Genomic DNA, 24,067 nt, shown 5'->3' on the forward strand with positions numbered 1-24,067 from the left:
CTTGGAAATGTGCGCTACCGATCCATCTACCGATTGAATTGAACACATTTCAGAAATTTTTCATTATTTTACATGTACGTGACGTTTCTATCCGATATTTTCTTACACACCGTATACAATCGCCATATTTACTGTTTACGCCTCACAGAATAACGTCTTCGTCGCTTAAGACCTTCTAATCCTTTGATTGACAAACGGATTCGATTATTTTTATTCAAATATTGTAATGTAGGCATTGGTGCACTTTTTTCCGGTGAGAAAATAATAATCTCGGTACAACTCACTACGTAAATTATCTTTTAACAGCAGCGTACGCCACTGTCCGCTATTTCATAGATAACGTGATGTTCCAAATTTGATTTTTTAAAATACTTCTTTGTGGCTGTTCACTCAATCTTTTTTTATTGAATAATTACCTGGGCTACTAATTTCCATAGATCAGAATATAGTCATATTAAACTAACAAAGTTGCCATTGCAAACAATGAAAGAAATTAATACAAATTGTTATAGTCATCAAAATGTGTGATATTGTATAATATCTACCTATTTTTATCGTCCCTATCATCATCAATCTTGACCTATCCACTGCTGGATGAAGGCCTTCTTAGCCTTATTCGACTCCTTACTTACACATGAATTGTTATATTTATCAAAATCAGTGATATTATATTATTATCTACCTATCTATATATAATGCCATTATTATCACGAGCCTCAATAAATCCACTGCTGGATGAAGGCCTCTCTACGTTGATTGTATTATTGACAGTATTGAATTTCTAATGTTATTTATCTACATATTTATATCGTCATCATAATCATCATCATCATCAACCAGGATCAATCCACTGCTGGATGAAGAGTTCCGCAACCTGATTCTACTACTATTGGTTTAACGAATTTGTGATATTATACATATTTCTATCCATCTTATCATCATCGACTTGAACCAATTCACTGCTGGATAATGGCCTCCCTACCCCGAATCTACTCCTTTCTGTCATATGAATTGCTGTATTTATCAAAATCGGTGATATTATATTTATCTACATATTCATATTGTCATCATCATCACCATCAATCAGGATCAATCCACTGCTGGATAAAGGACTCCCTAGCCTGATTCTGTTCCTTTCTGTCATTTGAATTGCTGTATTTTTCAAAATCGGTGATACTATATTTATCTACATATTCATACCGTTATCATCATCATCGACCTGAACCAATCCACTGCTGGATAAAAGCCTCCCTACCCTGATTCAACTCCTTTCTATCATTTGAATTGCTGTATTTATCAAAATCGGTGATATTATATTTATCTACGTATTCATATCGTCATCATCATCATCAACTAGAATCAATCCACTGCTGGATAAAGGCCTCCCTAGCCTGATTCTATTCCTTTCTGTCATTTGAATTGCTGTATTTATTAAAATCGGTGATATTATATTTATCTAGATAATCATATCGTTATATTGTTTAAAGTTAATTTTTAATTCAAATTTTTGATTTTACAATATTATTCTATGGTTGCAAGCATTTATTTTTTTTAGAAAATGAAACAAAATAATGTTTAAATTTATTTTTTACACTGCTAACTTTCTTCTATTATCTCAATGGGACCCGAAGGAGATTAATACCAACATATATTGGATCGCTATTTATGATAATCACATAATATATTGCTTTATATTATTCGAATGATTGAGATGTATAATTATTTATCATATTTAACTGCACACATATTGTATTAAAATTACAATGTCAGTGGTAGCAATCGGCGATTGCCAGCTGTTCTGCAGCCTAAGGTGGCTTAAGACGATATTGTGAAAGCCAGACTCCTGAATAGACTACGAATATGAGCCCAAATTTATATTGGCAGTGACGATTTGCAAATCGTAAAACTGACAAATCAGCAAAATGTCAAACTGTCTGACGTTAATAAAGAACCCATCCCGAAGGGAAACCTATGGCGCCATCTATGCATATTTCACAATTATATTAAAATCCAACACCGCCAAGCCGTCTGCAAGACCTTGCGAGACAGACTGGCGACCGCCAGCTGGCTCAGCTAGTAAATATTAATATACGTATTATTTTAATATCATTGTACGTGACAGCAAATAACTAGGGACCGAGAAGAGTGGAGGAAGCTATGGGAGGCTTTCATCCAGCAGTGGATTCACCCTGGTTGATGATGATGACGATGAAATAATAATTATTAAATTTTAATGGATTTAATTTTTGTAGGTATTACTCTACAAAGTTTTTATAGGTAGCTTTATCTATTGAAATTTCTCATTAGTTGATTATATTAAACTCCCTTCACGTTACCTAGTCCTTTGTTCCCCATTAATGACATTTAATATGTTTACAGAATGTATTAATAGTAAGTAACTATCTAATTATTTATTAGGTATGGGTTTTTACAAACACTTCAAGTATTTAAAAGTTATTTGTTTTTTATACTTAATCATTTTTAGTAGGTAATAAGGTTTTTATCTCCTTTTATTGTATTAATTCATTATAAATACAGGGTCTTTCAATAAGGATTCTCGATTTTTTTTAGGTTATAGCAGCCATGTTGTTAAAGTGACATCTGTCAAATTTGTTGTGAATTGTTTAGTAGTGTATGGCAAATCACCATGGAAGGTTATAGCGTTGAACAACGTATGCAAATCATCAAATTTTATTATCAAAATCAGTGCTCCGTTCGACAAACGTTCCGCGCAATACGTGATTTGTATCCTTGCCACAACCATCCTGCGGAGTCGACTATTCGACATTGTCAAAAATCAAAATTGTCGGATTTAGGGCGATACCAATCTACACGAGATACACCAGCACCAAATGCATCCCGAGAAAATCACTGTATTGTGCGGATTTGATCTGGCGGAATCATCGGTCCGTACTTTGGACATTGCCATAACCATCAACGGTGAGCGCTACAGATCGATGATAAGCAACTTCTTGTAGCCTGAACTGGATAATATGAATACCGATAACTTGTGGTTCCAACAGGACGGCGCTACGTGTCACAGCGCATGTCACGATGGAGATTCTGCACTAGCGATTTGAGGGCATGGTTATCTCGCGCGGTGGCGACGTGAACTGGCCACTGAGATCGTGCGATTTAACGCATTTAGGGTGTTTTTTCTCGGTCTTTCTTTGAGGTTATCTTAAGTCGGATGTGTATGCGAATAAACCGCAAACAATTGATGCCCCCAAAGTCAACATAACGAACGCCATACAGCAAATTCAGCCAGATTTATGCGACAAAGTCATCGAAAATTGACCTCCTGAGTTGCGCGGACATTTGAACGACGTTATATTCCATACTGAATGTCATAAAATATTCTTTTAAATAAAAAAAATTGAGTGGATATCTCACACAAAACTTGTTTTATTAACATTTAAAAATCGAGCGTCCTTATTGAAAGACGCTTTATAAGTAAGAATTAAGTGTATTCGTGGTCAATGTGCTTTTACCATTGATTGATTAGTGCGCGGGGGTTTTGAAGATACCGAAAGGCGAAACCCGAATCGCAAAAAAACGACTTAAATGTAAAAGTACAAAACTTAAATCCATTAGAATAGAAATTGAAAGTCCATCAAGTACCCTCGGTCGATAGTATTAATAGTATTATTTATTAATTTAATCTTCCCAATAAATCCAACAAATATTTTGTCACCAATGATATCCCAAACCAAAGTGCCACCCTTACGCTCACTTGAAAATTATCCCCTTTCATTTTTAGTATCAAATTGTAGCAACAGAATTCTTGAAAAAATATTTGTTATATATTAATAATATTAATAATATAATTAAAATAAAGAGGATTAGAGCGTTTTTACGAAATCTACTCTTAAACAGCGGTGTTTTAAAGTACATGGAGGTTTGTGACACTGACCTGTATGGTGAGATGTCCGTGCTTTCTAAAAACAAAGTAACCGTGTCGCCTGCTTCATGGAAAACTGCCACTGCTTTGTAAAGTTGTAACGATCATATTCATTCCTTCATTTCCCGCCCTTAAGCAACTCATGACTTGCCTACCCCTACGGGACGTCACTATATGTCAATACGTTATGTTACATTTGTTTCGCCGTGATAAGGTCACAAGGGCAACTGGAGGACATGCACTAATCTAGGGACATGGACCTTCTCCACCCAACCGAAAATAAACAGAAAAGTTGAACACGTCCGAATAACCCATCCATCGCTGCATAGGGTAATGTCAACCAAATAAACATAATTATACAATAAATGAGGCGTCTAATTACAAAAAGCGACAAGTCCACAATTCGATATTTGCGGGAAACAACGTGTTAATGTTTCAAGCTTCAATTATTTGTTTTAACGTGAGATTATTTTTTCGGTTATATTCTATGTCGGAATTAGAACCAAATGGCAATTTATTTCAGCCGATAAACTCTTAAATGTAATAAATATAGGCGAAATAAAATTGGACGTAGAGCTACTTGTACGTCACTTTTTAATTAATTCCGCATAACGCACATATTTCCGTGGCACTGTCATGAGTTTACCTGATGCTACAGCATGGGAGATGCCATTTACAATATTAAACGTTCCCTTATTGGTTGACTTAAACACGTGAGAAATCAACCAAGCTTTAAATAATATTATGAAACCCGGACTTGGCGCTTTTTATAATAAATCGAGACTTAAAATATTTTCTTTCGTAGGGTTTTGTCGCGTTTTGGAATTTATAGATCAATACATATTGTGTAAAATTGTACAAAGAATACGTGCATATTTTTATTCTCGATTTTGACCAAATGTGGACTTATCGTTTTTTGGAATTAGACGCCTCAAATATACAAATCTACTGACATTTTAAAATAATCAGTCAAAATATTGAACATTTCCATCACAAGAATGAAGATTCGTGAAGATTGTATCGGTTTATAAATAATAAATTACCTAGTCGAATCTAATAATTAATAGAAGTAAATATTAGTAGAAATAATGTAACATGTTGCATTTTCTTGTGATTTAAAATATACTTTACAAAATTTGAATTGTTGTTCAAATTTTACTCAATTTACTGGCGATTTAATGATAAATACCATGTCGTCGATATTTAGATTTCATGGTTACATGTAAATTGTACGTAAAACATTTCACCGTGGCACAGTTCACCGTGATCTTTCTTATCGGAAAGAGATGACAGTATACTATACGGTCTCTAATTTTATTAGATTCAATATGAACATTAATTCAATTTTCATAGCTGATTTTGGCAAAATTCATGAATTCAAGAATGAAAACCTAACCTAACAAGTAATCCAATATATCGGCTATTTTCAAATTTTTTTTTGCTGCTGGCTACCTTTAAAGTGTAAACTGACAAGTACCGTGTTTCATTTAGACATTAATTTGATGTCAGTACTATACCACCCAAAGAGGTTGGACGGTCTTTAATATACGGCCATATATTTCCAATACAACATTCAGGCGAACAACGGCGAACTGCATACGTACAAGTTTCCGGACACGAGATTTAATATCACACACCAGATTAGTTTTGTGAAAGCTATAACCATATTTTAAAAAAATCCTTGATCTGGCATAACACTAAAATGGCAACATTGTACTGGTGGCACACATTCTACACTTATTTTGACATTAAGTAGATCTTCACAGATAAGTATATGGCATTTAGAACTATAATGTTTTAGTTTTAAACAATACTATTACCTACCTACCTAATTGTACTATAAAAAACAGCCTAATGGCTAGACGCAGTAATTTTATATAAAAAAAACTGTTCCTAATTATCTTTTAATTGCAGCTTTGCTTCATAATAAAAATAGATTTGTTTTCATACATAAAAATAATAATAAATATTTATTAAAAACAAGTTTTCAAAAAACATGCATTAAAAAAAATCGGTACTTAAACATTTGAAAGTTTAAGAAATCCGTAATAAGAATTAATATGTATGCTAATTGAATCGATTATATTAGGTTGCGATGCTATTTTGATCTCAAAATGATTTAAATCGAGATTATAACACATTTTATAATCAGTATATCAAAAAATGATTCATCGTTATATATTATGAGAACTTCTCTTTAATAGTTTCATTAGTGTGACTAAATTTGATATAAAGTTGAAGCATTTATAGAAATTTATTTAATTTCTTTTGTTTTGTTAACTTTCAATTCATGGTGGAACTGCATCGTATTGTTGTTTAATTTAATAAAACAAGAAAAAATTATTTCTTAAGATTTCAGTGCATTCTATTGACCTGAAAAGTGGCTATAGTCACGAACATCTCATCTAACAAACAAACCTTTATTCTTAATTTGAATGTGACAATGTTTACATTATTAATACTTTTTTATGGTAGATATATATTTATTTTAGGAGATCATGAAATGTTAAATTCTAACTAGGTATATGTAGATTTGGGCATTTCCCGAGAAAATCTCAATCTCGAGATTCAGGATTTCCCGAAATGATGAAATTTTGAATTCTCGAGATTCGGGATTTTCAGAAAAGATTTCTCGAGAATTCTCGAGATATCGGGAAATTTTTAAAAAGCCTGTAAAAAATCCTAAAATCAGTGTAAAAACAGACAAATTCCAAAAAAATAGGATTTTTTTTTATTTATTTAAGAAGACAAACAATAATAAAAGTAGAAAAATAAAAATAATTCAAAACATTACTTATTAAAATAGGATTTCAAAAAACACAGATTGTCGCTTCATCTGACAATCGCGTACGCTTTTGAGACACAAAATTCCCTGATGTTGAAAAATTGCGCTCATTTTCGAGAGTCGATCTTGGCCTAATTGTGTTAAGTGCCCCGATCAGTCTTTGAACATTTTGTGTTTTTTGTCCACTTTTTTCATATAGAAAAATCGTTTTTCAATTATTATTTGATAATAAAGAAATCCCGAATCCCGAGAAAACATTCTCGACATCTGGGAATTCTCGAAATGTTAAAAATTTCAATTCTCGAGATTCAGGATGGAAAATCTCGAAAAATTCTCGAGAATTCCCGTCGGGAATTCCCGAAACCCAACACTAGGTATATGCATACATTTTTTACAAAGTATACAGATTATTTAGACTGAACTTGCAAAGATGTCTAGTATTTCTCTTTTTCAACCTTCACAAAACACAGGGCGTATTGTTACTTAGCATAACTGAATCGGTGCCATAGAAATATATATTATCTTATTGTCTGACATTAATATATAATGAATTATATTGTTATAAAAGCTTCATTCAGTTTCCAACTTTTAAGCTATTCATGCGTCAGTTCATTTTATATCCCAGTTCTGTCCTGTTGGACAATTTGGGAGATTGATCTGTTGTAACTAACGTAATTAGTGGATCTAGTGGTTCTTTTTTGCCATCGATGTCATAGCTGTAGATTCGCTTCAACGTCTTTATTCTAAACAATATTATCAAGTTATTATGAAGTAAAATTTACTATTATCCGTACCGAAATTGACCGACAAGCACATTGTTATCTTATTGTCTGATATTATAATAGAAGATCCATTTCTATCAAATCTGTAAGCAGTTTGCGATGCATTTTTTGTTTTACTGTCTGCATTCCACTATCGACTCTACTTCTGCTTCGAATTGTCCCTGTTTAAATGGATTCATATTAGTAAAAATGATACCTTATATTTATGCTACATTATATTTATCATTAGATGATAAAAACTACAAATCAATTATAAAACTATATAATAAACTACCTATTTATTTTATTCAACATTGGGTGTAGGTATGTATGAGATGTTTTCACATTATGTATATTAAACTATATTCTTAATTGCTGACAACAAGTATTGTTATACAATAATTATGTTGATAATTAAAAAACATAGCAATAGAAGATGTGTAATGTTACACTCGCGTTAATAAAAAACAAACATAATTATGTTTGCATAGCACCTCAAATATATTGTGATATTTTCAATATTTAGATTTCATTTTTTAGATTTCATCCGCCAGATGAATTTTTGCAACCTATAAAGCAATTTAAAATATCCTTGATTTGGCAATAAAAATAAAATTGCTAACGCTGCAGTAATTGCACGATAATGGACACCATGCATTTATTTTCACATTAGGTAGATCTTTGCAGATATATGTTAATTAGAACAAAATTAGGTTGACATTAACACAATTTAAAGGACAGTTACATAAATATATAATAGAGATCAAGTGAAGTTCATTAATACATTGGACGCTAAAGACGCGCCCAACGCGTAACAATTAGGTGGCTATTTGATGGCCAGGTGGCCATGCTATTTAAATGTCATAATTAAAAAGTAATTATCTAGTAATGTGTAATAATATTACAAAGCATCATGATTTCAAATTACAAAATGTGTCATACAACATTATTTTAAAAAGAGTTTTTTAGTTTTTACTTCCAATAGTCTCTGTTGCACCTTTAGCATGTGTTATAATTAACAGTTCCGCTGATATACACCGTGCATGTATTCATATTGTACAAAAATGCTATGCAATGCTATAAATAAAATTATCAAATAAGCCTACCTTTCAGATAATCTTGAGGAAATAGTGCTTTTTGGTAACTTTAGCGCGTTGGAGCGATCAAGTGAATGATTTTACTGGGGGTAGTTTTTACTCTTACCTTAGAGAAGCAAAGGACGATCAGGGATAAAAAATATTAGTCGCTTAGGAGATGACTGTATTTCAGGCTAAACACGATCCTCAGCCGTAATAAAATGACTGAAAAGAGAGATACTTTAATATTACTAACTGTACTATTAAAATAATTAATTAATAATTATCAATAATTGATAGAAAGGCATTACAAAAAATAAAATAAGCTATATTTAAACTCAACCAATACAATTTAACACACTTATTTAGCATTAAAATGGTTTATTAATTAAATGATTTGTAGAATTTTCTTATATAACCTAAAACTGAAAATAAAATTACCCCTGATTATTTGAAAACGTCTCAGAAATGAATATATTAGAAAAAAAATACTACGCTGGCCGAGAAGCAATTCCATCAAATTCCGGCTAATGTGCTTTAAAGTCTTTGGTAATATTAGCGACTAGCTTTAGAATATAGCATCATTCAATTGTAACTCCAATAAAAAATACAAAAGTAACTATAATAATCGTGATGTTTATAGATCAGCCACATAAAAGAAATTCACTTGAAGATTTAAACTATATAAGTGCAAAAGCTTCTAAAATTTTTATGAACCAACAAAATTTTAGTATCTTAACGCTGCACTCTCCATTATAGTTTTTTCACCCAAAAGATTCATAAAAATTCAACTTCATAATAACATTATTCTTTCTATTTTTTTAGTAAATATTAACAGACATAATTTTTAACCTTTCCTATGAATGTATTGGTACTTATGTGGTTTTTTTGTGATTCAAGGATATTTGATTCATTTATATTATTGACAGCTGTTTCATAAACCCAATATTGGCATAACCATAATATTTTTTTTGACCATGTCCGATCATCAAAGGATCATATGGGCCTCCACATAGTAGAGGATTGTATTAACAGATTTTGTTTTTTACGAGAAATGGATGTCTGCCATAAATTGAAAAACTATATGTGTACTTACCAGACCCATGATTCGAACCTGGGATCCACCGCAATATAGTCTAACGCTGAAGCCGCGCGGCCACCGTGGGCGATAGATAGATAACTAATTTATAAACTAAAACTAAAAGTTTGCAACTTCCAAGCACTTGATAAATAATATCTTTAGTATAATCTACTTACTAAAAATATAATATCGACGGAGTTTCAGAGAATTTGACACATTTACTATGTCTATGGGTTTAAAAAACGACTCCAATGAAATAGTACAAACGCTAAATTAATTATAATTTTAATATATTATATCAGTAGAATACTTGGACCCGTCAATGAGAACCACCGATGGCGCATCCGCACAAACGCTGAGCTCTTCGACCGATACCAACCTAGAATCACTAATATTCTGAGGTCAAGAAGGCTCAGATGGGCGGGCCACGTTGTACGATCTGAAAGATCTAGAACTCTCTATAGGATTTACAAAGGCACACCAGCTGGCACTCGACCTCTTGGCCGCCCTCGACGGAGATGGGCGGACAACATTCAAAGGGATGCGGAAAGGCTGGGGATAGTCAACTGGGAAGAGAGAGCGCTGGACAGAGATGCCTGGAGAAACGTTGTGCAGTCGGCCATGGACCTGAACGGCCCCTAGCGCCAGTTTAATAAATAATAATATCAGTTAATTTAATCAATTTAAGAATCAATTCAAAATAACAACCTTTATACATTCTCACAATAAACGGCCTTAGCCTAATAGATGATTCAGTCGTAGAAAATTAAATAGTTTATCAATTTGTGTACAAATAAATATTAAATGGATACCTTTCGATTTACTTTAATATTTTTATTACGTTGGAGTCCATTTATGTATAAAAGCAAGGCAACAGATGCTGTGTCTAGGTTTCATAGACAAAACAACAAAAGTTCTCAGTACTCAAACCACCCACCAAATAGCCATTTCACTATCATAAACAATATATGGCTTATGTTGCACGTTACCTAAACCATAGTGTATACCATAAACAAAACAATGTGTCCTGCGCTCATAAGCTCGACGACAATTTAAGTTTTCATTGCAAAAATTATGCTTTTAGCTTTTGCAGTTAACTCGTTGGCACAGCTTCTCTAAATCCATATATCTTCAATCTTGTATATTAGTATTTTTAGTAAAAACTAACTTCAAAATATTTGTCATAAAGAATAACATAAAGTTTATTAATTTTCATATGTCAAGGGTAGGCAACATATTTTGCAACGTACCCGTAGATGTGTCAAATAAAAGGTAAAATTATTAGTAATATCATATAAAACATCATAATTTAAATTACTCACTATTGATATTGAAACTGTAAAAACGTTGAACAATATCAGTATTATTAAATACGTTCAATGTATTAAAAGGCTGATGTAAACTCAAATTTATTAAATGAATTATTTAAAAAAAAGTTTAGTAGTGGACAACAATATTTAAATAATTACAAGATAAAAAGAACTTTCTATATACCACGTTTTTAAATATTCTGTTGAATCATATAAACTTGACAATTCTATGTATTAATAATTTAAGACAAATAAGGCAACTGTCAACAAATCATTTTTTTGCTATTTTGCAACAAACAAACAAATATAGAATATTGAAATGTCATTTTGATTTCAATAGAAACGCACGTATATATTAATAACTTAGTTGCTAGGACCACCTACAATAGTGGATTGGATTACAGACTTATTTCAAAATAACTTTTCATACAAAACAGAATTAACTGAAAATGAATTCAATTCTACTTAAAGATGGCTAAAAGCATTCAAGCAAGCAAAAGAATGCATTGGCATCGTGTTCTGATATATTCTAAAAGTTTTAAATCTGTAGCTAGTCGGGAAGTTAGTTAAAAATCGATTGCAAGATTTGTACTGGATAAACAACCACCGGACAATCAAGAATACGAGCTAAGAAAAACGTGGCAAAATTACAATAATGATGAATATTTCCAATAACATATAGAAATATCAAGTGACAACCAGCATGTGGTATCAGAATATTACAATATAATTATATTATATAAATTACCATACTAAAATAAACATTATGTTTAAAACTATACCTGTCACTTGGTATTGGAGATGACCGATAGACCGGAGGTTGTTGAGTGGATCGAAGAATTAGAAACATAACTAATCATATAACAGGTCACAGTGGGATCCGGCATTAATCTACACAGCTTCAGTTTGATCTGGATATTGCTGATACTGCTTCGGGGAAGCTATACATGATGCATGGCTCCATTATATCACAATGAGAATTGCAAACCAAAATTTTGTAATAATCTATTGTCTTTTAATTGTGTTTACTGTCAATTCATGGTGCAAATGCATTTTATTAATAATTTTAATAATTTATTGTGTCATTTCCTACGTTTGGCGACGAACGACAAGATTTTGTACTCCTGTTATATAACATATTATATTTCATCATATTTATATTAATTAGGGCATTTTAAAACTTTTAATGGGCCTACACAGTACTCATCTGACCATGCGCTCTATCAATTAATTGTCGGAAATTTTTGATTTTAACTATAAATTATTTTTAAAAGATTTTTTTTAATCTTTCTTAAAATGTAAAAAAAATACGTTATAATGAAAATACTATGGAATTTAATATTTTTTAATTCCTAAAACTTACAGACGAAAAACAGTAAGAAACTGTAATCTTTGTAAATTTTATCTTTTCTAAGACAAATGATGTAAGTATGCAAAACGCGTGAGTTATCAAAAATTAACGTGAAACATTTTCATGAAAGAGTGTTAGCGATATACCCTTTTCAACAAAAATAGGTTGCTCGTTTAGTGATGATCATCAGTAATAATTAATATCGTCATGACATTACATAAAAATTACAAGGTTAAGAAACGCTAATCTAATGTGAAAAAAGAACGGGTGAAATATGTCTCAGAACCTATGATCTTCTATAAATCAATCATATAATATATTTCCTTAATTATTACATACAGACTGCTTTAGGGGCGAAACATAAATGTATCCGTCAATTAATTATGTCAATAAGATGGATTGTCGAAAGACAAATATAAATCAATGGCATGATAATCGGTCTGGCAATCTATTGAATATGTCTATTTAGTATTGTAAACTTTTGATTTCCCAAAAGTATAATTCATTCTAATCTATGCTTTATTTGTACTTTATTTGAACGTCAAGATAACTGACGTGTTTTAATTGTAAATCATAATTCTTAAATTAATAAGGGTAATATTATGACATTTTATTTTCACTAGGTATTCAAAATAATTAGAAGCTCTACATACAAATTGTTAGGCTAATTAAATAAAAATCAAGTTGAAAGTACACAGTAACAGTGTTTATATAATCTAAGAGAAGGTGAAATGGTTCGCGGTTTTTAAAACCCTTTCTCGGACTGATGCTATAAGGCAAAAGGCATTTATAATTCAGTGGCGGCGCGAGGGTTTCAGTGGGTGGCTTGTCCGGCAGAGGCGTCTCGCGGTGGAGTCATTTTTAATTCAGCAAAACGTAAAAGATAATATGATTGCTTTTTGCGGCGAGATATACTCGTGGGACAAGAGTGTATCTGACTAAATTGGCGACTAAAAAATGCGACAATATTTTTCATAACTTTTAGATATCTAAATTTCTTTTATGAGCTTTGATTAAAAATTTACTTTTTAATAGTATTTTCACTAATAAAAATGTCAATACATAATTATTTTACTACGTAATCTAACCGTTATTAGTATTAAAATTTAAATAAATCACTACAATATTAGGTAGTACCTACGTATTTAATAATAATAATTGGTACCGATTTTTACCGCTTCAATGTGCCATTGCCAACAAATACAAAAAATTAAATATTATAACTATTTACAGTAATATATTTGAAGGAAAATTTGTTTACAGTGTTCTTATTTTGGTAAAAATATCATTATTGATTAAAAAAGGTTACTAAAACGTTAAATCTAGGATTTTTTCATATCATACTAACCAACTTATAAGACTTAATTGAATTGTTGATTTTTTTTAAATCATTTCACCAACAATGTATTTTCATGGCAGTTGAAAAATTATGAGGTTTCTGGTTCATGCTCCCAAAAAAGGCTCCAGACCTCGGGATAAGCCTTTCAGATTGTTTCTTCTTCTGTCACTATTTATTAATCTATTTATTTAATAAACTAAACAATGTGGATATGATAAATCAAAATTCAGGACGCTATAACATATATATGGATAACAAATATTACCCTCACAATATAGAAGAAGAAAAAATAAAAAAACATAAACAATTGTACACAGTAAAATAAGGTTTCAAAAACAAAATGCACATCACTGAAAATGTCTGTGACTTTAGGGGAGCACATTGGCTAGTCTTGCATCCCTCGCTAATGGTGCCTGATAGACTTGACTCTAGGAAATAGTTCTGATCCAGAATAGGTCATGGCTGCGGCGACGTAGGTAATTGATAAGCCAGAATATAAATCATTCTTCACGACACCAGACAAAATGTCTCAAAATAGCAGAAGTCACCTATGAAATTCAAAAGAGTGAAAAGTTAAATAACTTGTAAAAAAGCAGTCGGAAAGCAATCGTTCGACGAATTATTGATAGGAAAATAGTTATAATATATCTCTTAAAATAAAGATATCGAAAAAAAAAAATTTTAACGAGCTCTAAAATAAGCTTGTAGAAAACTTCATTAAGCCTCCAGATAATAGACCCATATTCATGAATACTACGCACTAATGAGACGTAGTTTACGTATGATATTTTGGTTTTTTAATGGTACTTATAAGAGGTGAAAAAACGCACATTTTCTCAGAGAAATTTGATTTCTTTCTTTTTCAGGACATCATTTTTTCTACCAAATATTTTTCTTACCTCGTCTGGTATATTTTTATCGACGAGACTTAAAATATTTGCCTTGCATCCATCTTTATGGTTGATGCAGGATACCAAATATCAAAATAGAATAAAATAAATAATATGAGATCATATTAAAATATTTTTGATTGGTTTAAGTAATTTTACTATAATGGTGTTTTCATGTGCAAAAATAAAATCATTCCAAGCAATAAAAATCACATACCAGCAATCATTTTTATGGCCTTAAGAATCGTTGAAACAAGGCATTTATAAATAATATTGTTATGTGCTACGGGAAAGAAAATAAAACGACATTATCATTAAAATGGTCGTGAAATTGGACCCCCGTAGACTGGAAAACCTTTTAATTACACCCCCTCCCGCGAAGAAGCAGGCATTACTGGTGTTACTTTTTCAATTTTAAAAGCATCAGCTGTTTATGGCACCCTTAACGTTAGCCCCTTTAATGTTTAGTATTTCCATGAGTGCTTTCTTTATCTTTTTATATCCGCTACGCTGGTTAGAAGATTCGCCCACACAAAATGGACATTAATACAATATACACGGAATTTAAAATAAAAAACACGTTTTTTTTATTTTTACATTATTTACTAAGTACCCGTAATTCTATATTTGTTAAGTTTCTATATTTTATACTATCAATACAATATTTGATACAACTTTTTAACTATAAATAGGCGAAAAAAAATCATAATTTATACGACCTTGCAGATGGATGTAAAGTATAATAATTGATTTATGTGTTGTATTTTTTCATTTAAAAAAGTTCAAAACTTAAATCAATATTGATTCCTCTAATGAGTCTAATGTATATTTTTAAACATTATTTGTGTCGAATTGCAAGAATTGTTTTTTAACATCACAGAAAACTAACGTCTTGTGTAATAGCAGCTGTCCTGATCCAGATTTCCCTCTGATTAGCGACAGACAAAACATCAAAAGCGTCGACAGCTTCAAGTACCTGCAAGCAGAAAGAGCTCGCTATACGAATAGGAATGGCTGGAGCAACATTCAACTCGATGCGGAATGTCTGGGATTCACGATTGTACTCAGTCAAAACCAAATGCTGCGCATTCGGCGCTTGCGTTCTGACGGTGCTGCTTTGCGGTAGCGAATCATGGCACCTTATGAAGGCTCAGAAAAACCGGATACTGAGCTTTGAAAACAGATGTTTGCGACGAATACTGGGTGTGCGGTGGGGTATGACTTTAGAATCAACGAGGAGGTAAGAGAACGCACCAAGCAGCCTCTCATCACGCTGAAAGTGAAGAGGCGACGTTGGACCTGGCTCGGCCACGTGCTGTGGATGCCAGAAGAGAACTTCAACCTGGCTTTCCTGTTCTTCAAGCCGACCGAATTCCGGCGTCCTGGAAGGCCGCTAAATACAATCTACAGAGTGTATACGGCGGAGCTACGGGATGCTGGTTTGACCTGAAACAAAGCAAGAAGACTAGCGAGCGACAGGGATTCTTGGAGCCGCCGCATGGTGTCCATATGCTCCAGTTAAGGGGCGGATATGGCCAAAGAAGAAGAAGTTTTTTCATAATTAATTGAAATGAGTATTAAATGCAATTGTGATTTATCATGAAACACATGACGTCGTAAGTTGTTTAGTAGAATATACAGAACCGTTATTTTTTTCGCAATATGGATGGAAAAAGGTTAATTATTTAAGACTTTTTTGTAATTTTCAATACAATAATTATTGCTATATTTTAAATATATAATGGTGGTACCGATAAAAACTTCACGTGTGAGCACTAAATCTGTCAGCGTCTCCGCGTAGCAAAAATCGCCAATGAATAGATGTTTTAATAATTTTTTTTTGTGAATCTACCCGCACGTTTAACTATCTGAATACGCTAAATCTCACCTACGTAACGCTCACTTGGTTGATTAAGTACCTACTGTGATTTAGGCATTATATTCTTGAATTTTCTACTTCAAAATACTTCTTCTTTTTAAAAATTATTCAGAAGGAGGTCAGATTCATATTGAACTATAGAGCTGATATAAAAATATATTTTTTATCAGTGTCCATGTTAAAAAATGTTTTATGGTTATGGAATAGTTATTAAATATTTATTATAGTGATATGAGATGAGAAATCTGAAACAAAAAATGTCTGCAGAAGGGTATTTTTTATATTTTTTTGAAGATCTAGGGCCTTAGCCAGGTCTAGAGCCAGCGTTTCTTAAAACCTTTAAATTAATATTTAATTACCACATTTAAATAACATGCTAATTATATCTAATGGCCACCTGATGGGCAACGCACCAGTTGCGTTGGACGCAGTGAAAACCTATGGGTGGCCACCCAAAATTGGTTCAATTATTTAGTGGGTCGCAAAATATAATCAATAAAACAATATTCTTGTCAGCATTTGTAGTATACATGCTGGCAAGAATATTGTATAGAATTATAAATTTTATACTCTGCCAATAATATTGTACTGAATACAATATTCTGGCAACACTGTTTAATATTGACGTTTCACGCAATTGCAGTGTTCAAAACTAATAATTTCTTTGCAATTTTGCATATCTTTGCAACAACATACATATTATACGAATCAGGATTTTCTACTTTGAGTATAATGAAATCCAAATTTCGAAATAGACTGCAGCCAGAAAAAGACATAAGCAGTACCTAATATTATAATACCAAACTTTGATGAGCTCTCAAAGCTTATCCAAAACCAATGTTCACATTAAAAGATCAAATTTTGGTTACCAAAACTGTGTTTAATATTATTAAATTAAATATTCTTTGTCAGTAAGTAAGTACGTGTTATTTTTTTTATTTTATAGTCGCGAACCAAAAATATTACCCTAAATTAAGTCGCCGATCAAAAACGTTAAGAAATACTGGTCTAGGCTGTATTGGAGTACTTTTATTAATTGTATAATTTTAATAGATCGTGAGGTCAAACCAAGCGTCTGAAAAATACTCAATATTATATTCCTTTATTTTGAAATTTTGGATTTAGAACCATAATATGAAGGTAATAGTATGATAAAGCGGATACGAAGCGGAAAGCGGAAAATCAAAGTAGGTAGGTATCTACTACTACTACGTACTACTTTTCAAATTTATGTATGTTTATTATATACTTAACATTTTTTGTCGTTAAATATAGTTCGTAGTTGTAATTTACAATGGACACAGAATTGTTAAGTTCAAAACCAAAATCCCAACTCAATCAACTTATGTATGTTTCGTTTTTGTTGAACAAATAAGTTATTGCTCGGGAAAATTCATAAAATCGTGTTTCCCGAACTTTCACATGACTAGTTAGCGGCGTATAACTTAAAGTTGATTCTCGGAGGAAATTTTACGCGACGTAACCGCGTACTTTTAATAATCCGGATTCCCGCTGGGGGATCTTGTATATAGAGGGGGGGATGGGTTCTAATAGCGGTGTGTTTATTATTATTAACGTGGTTTATGGTGTAGAGCGGTTGGGTTCTTATTAATTATTATGTCGGTTTTTTGTGTGGTGTGTAGTGTTTTCAGGGGGGAAAATCCATGTTTCGATTTTCAAAACAAAAACCCTTAGTATGTAATATTAAATAATCGGTATTATAAAATGCGGTAAAAACAAACTTATTTTTATGTTAAACCTGTATGCATGAAGGCCATGAAAAACCAAAACAATATCCTAACAAATTTCACTATTTAACCTGAAAATAATTTGTAGTAGTCTGATACAAGCAGGAAATAAAATCAAATAAAATTGTTGGTAATTCCATTATGATTTTTTTTAATTATACAAATTTCCATGGATCCATGGATCATATACAGGTCGTCAGGGAAATCATAGAGCGCTACCAGGAGTACAAACTGCTCTTATATCTTGGTTTTATAGAATATGAAAAGACGTTTGATTCCATCAAAAAATTCTCAATTATAGACGCCCTTAGCAACCAAGGAATTTCCAGACGATACATAAACATATTGAACAGTATATACAGTGATGCCACAGCATGCGTGAAACTCCACAAACGGTCGTGTAAATTCCCCATTAACAAAGGTGTCCGGCAAGGTGATACCATTTCACCTAAACTATTCACCGCTACTCTTGAGGATTTATTTAGGAAACTTGATTGGGAGGAAAAAGGTGTTCCAATAAATGGGGAACACCTCAGTCACCTGCGCTTTGCAGATGATATTGTTATATTCTCACAAGACCCGAAAGACCTCCAAGGTAGAATGCAAGAACTCGCGGATGTCAGTCAAACGGTCGGTCTAAAGATAAATGTCTCAAAGACAAAAGTGATGAGGAACTGTTTTTCGGACCCTGCGATTATCTGTATTTCTGGCACCCAACTCGAGCAAGTCAGCAGTTACTGCCTATACTATCTCGGACAGCAGGTGTCTATAGACGGAAGCATGCACGATGAAATTGCTCGAAGAACAAAGCTGGGATGGAGTGCTTTCGGACGTCTGAATAGTATCTTCAAGAGTAACCTACCATTGTGTCTTAAGCGTAGGGTGTTCAACCATTGTGTGCTACCCGTGCTCACGTATGTCTGCGAGACGTAGACCCACAACACTAGATATGTCCAAAGGCTAAGAGTCACACAGCGAGGCATGGAGAGGTGTATGTTAGGCATCACGCGAAAGGACCGTAAGAGAAACGAATGGGCTAGGAAGCAGACAAGAGTACGCGATGTAATAGACGTTGCCAAACAGCTGAAATGGAGATGGGCGGGGCACATTGCTCGCCGAAAGGACGGCCACTGGACAAATGCCGTCATCCAGTGGTACCCAAGGGGCACGAAACGGCCACAGGGTCGCCCTAAAAGCCGCTGGATTGACGAACTGGTAAAGTTCGGCGGAAATACGTGGCAGCAAACGACACAGGACCAAGAGAGTTGGAGAAAGCTTGGGGAGGCCTTAATCCAGCAGTGGATTGACCCCGGCTGATTATGATGATACAAATTTCCGATCAAATCGCTGTTTTTTTTTAAATAAAAATATATTGATAGATTTATATCCAAATTTTATTAGTAAATCACAAAAAATTGAATTGTTTTTTATTATAATTAAAAATTAAAAATAAACCAATATTTTTCAAATAAAACCATTTGGGTTATAGTAATATAGCAGTTGTATATAAATTCATCAAAGTTTCAGGAGAAATTTAGTAAATAACTATTTGACCGCACCATACTAAGGTATGAGATTTTTTTATAATTGATTACATAAGTTAACAATATAACCATTTTTGTTTTTCACTAGCTTTGGAATATAATATTTCTATTTCCGACTTTTCTTATATCGTTATAATAATTAATGAAACTCACCTTCATATCATATTTCAAAAATAAATTGACTTCTTGATACAACCTTCGATACTTCAAGTAACAATTTACGAACTTGTTACAAACACTCTTAGTATCTGAAGTTGAAAAATTGGTTGTGCTTACTGTTGTGAGCATTACACATAAAAGCATTTTTCTTTAAGTGTCTTTCGAGTGTACTTGAAGCGTAATGGATTTTTCATTCCTGTACAGAAGAAAACTTCCTTTACGTAAACAATACATGACTCTAACAAAACCTAAGAAACTTTCACATTAGCCACATAGCTATAAAATATATTGTGAAACTAACACAAAAAATCTTGGATAACAATAAGCAGATACAATGCAAAGTTGAATATCTAACGACAAAAAAAATAAGAAACACATTATTCATATTATATTAAATATGTGCGTTCGAAGCTGCGAATATGGTAACACAATGTAGTGATAAAGTGCTGAGTAACAAAACACTATATTCTATCATTATTTGTAAACAAATAAACCTAGTTTTTAGTATTTTTATATGTCCAATAGCTGCTTTCAATGTCATTATTTGTGTCTTCTAAGATTATTTGGATTCCACTAACTGAATGACGTTTTCTGAACACCAGGACAACTGGATGTCAAAAAGATAAATGAAATGCGGCATAAATTAATAATATTTGATTTTTGGTGACCATTAGAATATTGCTTTTGCTATTATCTCAAAACGAGTTATTTGGAGTTGTCTGACTAATGAACTGGACGATCGATATGTCATATAAATTAAACGTTGCAAATACGGCATGTAAAATTGTATAATAGCTATCCTAATATTCGAATTTGTTGGAAGCAAATGTTGAGAGTTGCGTGAGATTGACATTTGAGACACCTTGTTATTGTTTTTCCTTCTCGGAGAAAATATGTCAATTAAAAAAAACTCAAAAAACTCATTTTATTCGGTCAGTAAAGTTGGGGAGGATGAGAAAGAGATCCCGAAATAGATGGACCAAATAAATAATGCCACGAGTTTTTCAATGATAGGAAGTTGTATATAAAAGCGGCTGTCGCCCAATGGACAAATTATTTGAATTATAATCCCTAGTGGTGAGGTCCCGATGACGAAAACGATTTGACTTCATGACTGTCTGCAAGCTATTCCATAAACCATTTATAGGCTACAGTGCCTGAGATTACTTAAAAAATATTTTCATCATCGGTATATATTTTTATAATGTACTCAAATTTTACCCTACTCATTTGATTCACCCACTCTCAAATGCACCCTGTTTTAAAATTCAATTTAAATTTTGATAAAAATCACCACCGCCAGATTTCACACATTATTTTTCCACTTGATAGCCAGTCATAAAACAAGTTCCATCAGACCATCAGACACTCGGTGCTCAACCCTTCGGGCGTAAATATTTTCCGAGTAAAGGTATTTGAATATTTTAAAATTAAGCAAACTTTAATATGAGATGCGACATTTATGCAGATGATTCTACATATTATATTATGAGGGGGATTTTTCATAATATAAATACGTCGGCAAGTTTCATGTATACAGCTTACGACAGCTTATGCATTTGATAATATAAACTTTTCAAATCAAAGCTCGACTAACACGTTTATAAATGCGTTTTCATTTATAATATATGTATATTTTAAAAGATATATTATTTTGATAAAAATATATCGTTTTAAATTATTTAATTAAAGATTGTGTTTTATAATATTAAAAATATGTATTTAAAAAAATATAAGGTTGCAATAATATATCATTTAGATTTAGGTAGAAATCAAAAAATATTTCATTAAACTGGTGATTCAGAATTTATTTTATTTTATTTTGTTAACTGTCTATCATAATTTATTAGCAGAACTAGTTTATTCATTTTCTAATGGGTGCAAAATATTGTCGCGGTAATATTATGTTATATTCTCTCTAGAATCTAAAAATATCAATATTTTTAATTAAAACGGTATATTATAGATTCTCAAGATACTCTCCATTCTGCATTTTGAAAATATTTACAATATGAAGTCAGTGCTTATTTTTTAATTCCTCAATTTGACGTGCTGTGTACTGCGCTGCAATAGATGAGCGAAGTAAACATAACTACCCACTACAGCGTACACCAAAGATGTTGAAGCACAAAAAGCTTCAACCGTTATAAGTAACAAATGAAAGCATTTCTAGCGCTGTACTTTACCATTTAAGCTACCAATAGACTCAATAATTATGACAAAACATCAAAACATATTTGGCCCAGATATTATATTTGTGTAATATTTATAAGTGACCGTATTTAATGATTTTGAATCAAGGTATTCACAATAGGAAGGTACTAACTTTAATTCTAAAATTGTGCTAAGACTTGCTTTCGAGGACTTTGACTGACTTTTGCAATCAATGTATTTAATAGTGATATTTAAAGAAAATTACGGCAACATTATTTTAAATAATCGTAATAAAGAAAGCATATCTTTTTCTGTTACAAAATATTTATAAAATAATAATTGAACACAATGATTTTTTTTCATAGTCTGGATCACTATAATATGATAACTAAAATAGCTTTAATATAATAAAATTAAAATTTGTATAATGTATTATTACACTAGTATAATATACAGTAGCAATTAAGGATAGAAATGTACCTCTAGATAATCTGATAAAATGATGAAATATATTATTTGGATAATAATTGAGAAAAATGCTTAAAATAGCAAAGTTTGTATGAGGAGACTATGCCAGAAACATTTTCGAAGATCTACTGTTGATGTACAGCTGAAAAAACTGAGTATCGAGCAGGTGGAATATGAACAAAGCTAAGGCATGATTAGAAGATGAAAAATACACCACATTCTAAAGAATTATTTAAAAACGTTTTTTGAGATGTTTTCATTTATACGCATTATAGGCATACAATATGTGTATATTTATAAATTGTTTTCTGAAAATTTATAATATTTCTTGGCGCTTCAACAATGTTATCATGTAACGATTCGTGAAATTGGTGATTCTTGGCATAAGTTGACTTATAGAAGGAAGACATAAGTGGGTACATTTTACAACAATTTAACAATAAATAGCAAAAGTCTATTATATAGCGTAGTTATTCGCAGAATTATTAATATTTGTCAGAAATAAATATTTTACAGTATTAAGTCAAGTGTGGTATTAAGTATTAGTTCATGAATAAATGTTATATTCTGGAATATTTATGTTATCAAGATATTCATCCATTTAATATAAATATTGTTTTCTTGGTTTTTCATTCATTTTCCAGATAATTATGAATTAATGTCTTCATTTTGGTAGCCTCTTTCCATGCTCTACGGCGGCGTACCGATTTGTAGAACAACGATACAGCAGCGTTGCTCTTAGGTGTTATTTGAGAAACAAAGTTTCCGGCGGTCGATAAAGTTTTTCAATAAATTCCACTCGATTGGGAACGAAACCAAAAGTTTATGATCCGAAAATGCGATAAGCGGCAAGCTATGATCTTCCTCGTAGCAATAGCGTAGCAGTACATATACTTTCAAAAGAAGCGCTATGTTTTTTCGCCAACTGTCTGTTATTGTTTTTGCGAAACAAAGTTTGAAATACAACCAGCTTTATATGATCTCAGACAGTTCTTATTCATTTCAACAGCCGTGTGGAAACGACTATAGAAATGTTTACAATACAACATGAAATCTTGTGTAGCCTGTATGAGTGGACGGCGTAAAACTTAATGATGACAATAATTAAAGTACAATTTTAACACAAACTTGTTAAAATATGAAAAAAAAATATTAAAATTACCAAGCTTGGATAAATAACTATGGGTAACATATTATTTTGTATATTAAGTCAATAATTTCATCTATGTCTCATAGATATGAAAGATTTTAAATAACACATATATATACGTTAATTGTGGTATTATCTAATCAATTCATTGGACTGACAGGAAAATTTATTTCATATTATGTTCTACATTTTTACGCTATAAGAATATTTAGATTTTTTAGTTTTTTTGCGCCAGAATCTAAAATTTCCTCGTATTTTATACTGATCTTATACTTTAAGATATTCCATGATAAATTTTTGTCTCACATTTTTCCCATCATGTGATTAGGTTTAAGGACTATCGTCATTAGTGGCTTAATGACCTCCTCCAATAATAAGATTCCTCTAAAAATGTTTTTCATATTTCCATATACTGCGCTAGTATCCTTCTGGTGTCTGTACTGGCTACTATAGTTATTTTGTTAACATTGT

This window comes from Rhyacophila brunnea, unplaced genomic scaffold (genome assembly GCF_057557595.1).
Source record: "Rhyacophila brunnea isolate RB1 unplaced genomic scaffold, BYU_Rbru_1.0 scaffold_12, whole genome shotgun sequence".
NCBI classification, from domain to species: domain Eukaryota; kingdom Metazoa; phylum Arthropoda; class Insecta; order Trichoptera; family Rhyacophilidae; genus Rhyacophila; species Rhyacophila brunnea.